Source organism: Chenopodium album, chromosome 5 (assembly GCF_948465745.1).
Source record: "Chenopodium album chromosome 5, dcCheAlbu1.1, whole genome shotgun sequence".
NCBI lineage: Eukaryota > Viridiplantae > Streptophyta > Magnoliopsida > Caryophyllales > Amaranthaceae > Chenopodium > Chenopodium album.
In genome coordinates this window covers 19,292,113-19,298,331 of record NC_137838.1, presented here as the reverse complement: position 1 = coordinate 19,298,331, position 6,219 = coordinate 19,292,113, and the positions used below count along the sequence as shown (strand labels likewise).

The 6,219-nt window shown below is 38.8% G+C and overlaps 1 non-coding gene across 1 annotated transcript; it reads right to left on the bottom strand.

The window, feature by feature from the left end:
• Positions 1 to 785: 785 nt before the first annotated feature.
• LOC145633510 (small nucleolar RNA R71) lies at positions 786 to 892 on the bottom strand. Its single transcript, XR_014112832.1, has one exon. It is a non-coding gene; the product is annotated as a small nucleolar RNA R71 (small nucleolar RNA).
• Positions 893 to 6,219: the final 5,327 nt, after the last annotated feature.

Here is a 6,219-nt window from a genome sequence, read left to right as displayed (position 1 = left end):
TCCCTGTGGTTCGACCCTTCTTCCCTATCTACATAGTTAGTGGATTTAGGTTTTATTTTTGATTAGGTGAATACGACTTGAGCCTGTCAAAATTTGGCGCCGTTGCTGGGGAAATGGTTTTATTTTTATTTTCTGATTATTTTTTGTAGTCTAGATTATCCCCTTTTGTCTCAGAGAACGTCAGTTCTTTGAGGTAATTCTCATATTTGTCTTTTAGTTCCTTATTTATGCCCAGGTGTTCCAGATCAGGTTACATTCCATTCGATCCTGAGATCGAGCGCTCGTTCTATAGGTAAAGGAATCTTTATAGACAAATCCTAGCATGTTTTGAGGAAGACAATAATCGAAGAGACCCTCCATTTGATTCTAGTGACGCAGAAATTCCTTCAGATATAGAATCAGAGATGACAGCTCAAAAGAAGCTCAGTGACTAATCGCAGCCGAAGCTCACAGATTTCCCGCACCTTACTCCCACTCCGGCCCTAGATGGAGTACAATTTGAAATCAAGCCCCAATTTATCACTATGATAGAGAGGAAGCAATTTAGCGGAGCTAAGGGTGAAGATCATAATCTTCACATTGCAGATTTCTGCCTATATTGTAACACCATTAGACAAGCCGGAGTCACGCAGGACCAAATCAGGGAGATTCTTTTTCCCTTTTCATTATGTGGCAAAGATAAATTATGGTTTAATGGTTTGAATAGAACTGCACTTGGTATTACTGACTGGGAAATTCTTACCTTGAATTTCTATAATAAATATTACCCAGTAGAGAAAACAGCTGTACTAAGGAGTGCTATTCAGAACTTCGCTCAAGAGGCCGATGAAACTCTACATGAGGCTTGGGAGAGGTTCAAGGATCTACAGAGAGAATGCCCCCACCACAATCTAGCACAATGGCTATTGATCCAAGTTTTCTACAATGGACTTGGAAGTTCATCTAGATCAGTTCTAGATTCTGCAGCTAGTGGGAGATTCATGAATTTAAATGTGGACGATGCCGGACAGGTTATCGAAGATATGGCAATGCACAATTCCCAATACGGGAATCCAAGAGGGTTTGCAAATAAAGGAAAACATAATGTCGATTTCGTATCCTTTTTGCAAGCTCAATTAACATCTATTTGTCAAAAGTTAGATAATCTTACTGCTACTCCTAACTCTATAGCTAATGTTTCTGCTGTTGCTAACAATGAAGCTTTTTGTGAAAATTGTGGAATTGTAGGGCATTGGGAGCAAGATTGTAGGAGTTCCATGGAACAAGTTAATGCCTTCCAAAACTATAGGCAAAATAACCCATATTCCAACACTTTTAATCCTGGTTACCGGAACCATCCATATCTTTCGTACCGGAGCACCAATGTACAAAACCCTCCACCTAACAACCACAACAGCAACCTCCACCACAGCAGAAATATTACCATCCAAATTCTGGCCAGAAAAGCCAAGCACAACCCTCATCATCTTATGATCCTGCTATGACAGAAATTAGAGCAATGCTTACTAACATGCAAAAGCATATGGAGAGTAGGGATGCGCAAATTGATTCTATTTTAGCTCATAATAAAATCATGGATAATCAAATTGCACAACTTTCATCTACCCTACAAACCCGTCAGTAGGGAGCTCTACCATCACAACCAATCCATCCCACAGATCATGCCAATGCAATCACTCTAAGGAGTGGTTCACATTATGATGGACCTCCTATGACAAAGGAAGATGGACCAGTTCCTGATCCAGATTCCTCTATACCAAACGCTAATCCTGCTAACCCTGCAGGGCTACAAACAGATACTAATCCTTCTAATGTTTCTTTGCAGGGTAAATCTCAGGATAAGGGAGGAGATGTGCAGAGCCCAGTTATTAAACTACCGTTCCCTAATAGACAATTGAAGAGTAAGTTTGATAAACAATTCGGTAAGTTCTTAGAGGTTGTGAAAAACTTGCAGGTAACAGTTCCTTTCACTGATTTAATCACTTAGGTTCCTGCATATGCTAAATTTATGAAAGACATTCTGACTAGGAAAAGGGCCTTTAATGAGGTAGAAACTGTAGCTTTTACAGAGGAATGTAGTGCCTTATTGAAAAATAAATCTCCTCCTAAATTAAAGGATCCTGGTAGTTTTTCTATCCCTTTTCATATAGGGAATGTTTTTATTGATAAAGCTTTGTGTGATTTGGGTGCCAGTGTCAATGTTATACCATCGTCTGTCTGTGCTAAACTTAATATGGGTGCTTTAAAAGTTACTAATATAACTTTGCAAATGGAAGATCGTTCTGTAAAATACCCTCTAGGTATTTTAGAGGATGTCCCTGTCAGAGTTGGTAAATTTTTTATCCCTGTTGATTTTGTAGTTTTAGACATGGCTGAGGATACACAAATACCCATTATATTAGGTAGGCCTTTCCTCCATACTGCAGGAGCCATTATTGATGTAAAAAATGGCAAACTAACCCTTTCTGTTGGTGATGATAATATTACTTTTAATTTAGGGAAGGTTTTGAAAGGGCCTATGCTAGAGGAAAATTGTTGTTTTATTGATGTAATTGATATAATGGACGATATTTTTTATGATAGCTTGCCACAGGTTCTTGCAAGGGATCCCCTGGAGGAAATTCTTTGTGGGAATTTATCTGCAGATAATGCAAGCGTCTGGGGTAATGAAGTACAAGATATTGAAAGAGATCTTTCCCTAAAAGAGTTAGACCCCAAAGAGACAATGAAGGTACTAAATTTAGTTCAGGAATCGAAACCTGCAGAGGTCAAGAAACCTGAACTAAAACCTCCCCCTTCTCACTTAAAATATATTTTTCTAAATGAGCAGGAACTTTACCCCGTGATCATCAGTACTGCACTTAATGACCTACAAACTTCCCAACTTCTAGGGGTTCTTCAAACCCATAAGAAAGCAATTGGGTACAATATTTATGATCTCAAGGGTATTAGCTCTGATTTTTGTATGCACATGATACATCTAGAGGATAACTATAAGCCCTGCATTCAAACCCAGAGAAGATTGAATCCTAACATGCAGGAAGTAGTCAAGAAAGAGGTTATGAAACTACTCGACGCAGGTATTATCTATCCTATTTTTTACTCCAAGTGGGTAAGTCCTGTGCAGGTAGTGCCTAAAAAAGGTGGGATGACTGTGATCACTAACGAGAAAAATGAATTAATCCCCACTAGAACTGTTACAGGGTGGCGCATGTGTATTGATTATCGTAGACTAAATATCGCCACCAAAATGGACCACTTCCCCCTCCCCTTTATAGATCAAATGCTTGAAAGGTTAGCTAACCATAAGTTCTTTTGCTATTTGGATGGGTATTCGGGATTTTTCCAAATTCCAATTCACCCTAAAGATCAGGAAAAGACAACCTTTACATGCCCTTATGGTACTTTTGCATATCGTAGGATGCCCTTTGGTTTATGTAATGCCTACGCTACCTTTCAACGTTGCATGATGAGCATTTTTTCTGATTTCATAGAGTCTATTATGGAAGTCTTTATGGATGATTTTAGCGTGTATGGTTCTTCATTTGATTCATGTCTAATTAACCTCGCTAAAATTTTGAAACGATGTGAAGAATGCAATTTGGTATTAAATTGGGAGAAATGTCACTTTATGGTGAAAGAGGGAGTAGTTCTAGGTCACATTGTATCTGACAAGGGCATACAAGTACATAAAGCTAAGATTTCAGTGATTGAGCAATTACCTCCCCCAGTTAATGTTAATGGAGTTAGAAGTTTCTTGGGTCATGCGGGGTTTTATCTTCGCTTTATCAAAGACTTTTCTAAAATTGCTAAACCACCGACTCAGCTTTTACTCAAGGATGCCCCTTTTATTTTTACTTACGAGTGTCTTGAGGCTTTTAACAGGATTAAGCAGGCTTTGATATCGGCACCCATCATATGTGCTCCCGATTGGAATTTACCTTTCGAGATTATGTGTGATGCAAGAGACTTTGCACTAGGAGCCATTCTCGGACAGAGAAAGGACAAAGTTTTGCATGCTATTTATTATGCAAGCAAAACTTTGGATGAAGTCTTAGTCAACTATGCCACTACGGAGAAGGAGTTTCTTGCTGTTATATATGCTTTAGAAAAATTTAGATCATATCTTGTTGGTTCTAAAGTCATTGTTTTTACTGACCATGCAGCTTTGAAGTACTTGATACTTCGTTGGGTTCTTTTGCTCCAAGATTTCAATATCGAGATAAAAGATAAAAAGGGAGCATAGAACGTAGTGGCAGACCACTTGTCACGTACCAGGTATGATGAGGGTAAGGATTCTTTTCCTATAGATGATTCTTTCCCTGATGACAACCTATATGCAGTTGTAGAGCAACACCCATGGTATGCTGACTTTGCTAATTATTTAGTGGGTGGTACTCTACCTCCTGACTTGTCCTACCAACAGAAAAAGAAATTCCTTTCTGATGTTAAACATTATTTTTGGGATGATCCTTTTTTGTTTCGTGAGTGTGCAGATGGATTATTTTGCAGGTGTGTTCCCGAATGGGAAGTTCACGTTGTGCTTACTAGCTGCCACACCTCACCATATGGAGGACATCATGGCCCAACCAAAACGGTGGCCAAGATTAATGAGTCAGGTTTCTATTGGCCTACTATGTTTAAGGATGCTAACATTTTTGTGCAGGCTTGTGACTCCTGCCAGACGACTGGCAACATCTCGCGGCGGCATGAGATGCCCCAAACTGAAATTTTGGAAGTTGAAATTTTTTATGTTTGGGGTGTAGATTACATGGGGTCGTTCCCTTCTTCAAACAGGAACCGCTATATACTTGTCGCCGTCAATTATGTATCCAAGTGGGTTGAGGCCATCGCTACTCCTACTAATGATGCCAAGGTTGTCCACAGACTTTTTAAGAAGACCATCTTTCCAAGATTTGGAGTGCCTAGAGCTATAATCAGTGATGGAGGATCTCACTTTCATGAGCGGAAGTTAGACACCCTCCTCAAAAATTATGGTGTTTACCATAGGACAGGTTTAGCCTACCATCCCCAAACTAGTGGCCAAGTTAAAGTTTCCAACCGTGAGATCAAGGCCATTCTAGAGAAGGTGGTGGAAAAGTCAATGAAAGATTGGAGCGATAAGTTGGATGACACCCTTTGGGCGTACAAAACTGCGTGTAAGACCCCTATAGGTACTACGCCATATAGACTCGTGCACGGTAAAGCATGTCATCTCCCGGTGGAATTAGAATATAAGGCATATTGGGCTATTAAGGAGCTCAATTTGGATGCCAAATTAGCGGGAGAAAAGAGGTTCCTTCAACTTAACCAACTCGATGAGTTTAGGTTGGCGGCCTATGATAGTGCTCGTGTCTACAAGGAGAAGACAAAGAGATGGCACGACAAGATGATCCTTCCGAGAGAATTCAAAGAAGGTGATTGTAGGGAATATTTCAAGCATTAATCCCCTAGCTTGAACCCCACTGAGATCATACACTAAAGTACGGTGGCATCCAAAGGGAAAAAGATAGAGCAAAAGAGTCACCAACAAGTTTTAGGAACTTGTAAACCGTTCACGAGGTGAAGGTTACACCCCTTAACGATCCAAGAGATCGTCAACTCCATAAGGTCTTGAACCAAATAAGGTTCGGGGATGAAGGTACAAATCCAACCTAAAAGAGATTGAACCTGCCCTAATAATAGGCCTCTACTTTATTCTGATCGTATTCATGTGCGCTTTCTGACTAACATGCAATCAATAGGATTAACCCTAAACCTGTTTAATCTATGTTGGTTGAATATTAATGCACAAATAAAACTATTATTGGCAATCACTTGAATTATAATCAAATTAACCCTAAACAAGATTATTAATTATCTTATTATGCGTGATTACATGTACCAATTCCCTTTAAACATGCATAAAAGGTGTGATAAAGCAATAACAATAAATATAACCAAGCAACATAATAATAATCACAAAAATCATAACTATAACAATTATAATCATAAAAATAATCATGTTAACAATAAAGCATAATAATAGCAAGAACCTAGGCATGATACTAACAAGATTAATAACAAACCCTAGCATGTCACTAAACAATAAAAATCAAAGCTTTAACCCTAACATGATACTAACAACCATAAATATTAGGAAGAAAATAGAAGGCATCATACTTTTAATCATACTTGATATTAAAATTACCCTAGACATGATACTAGGAATTTATTGTT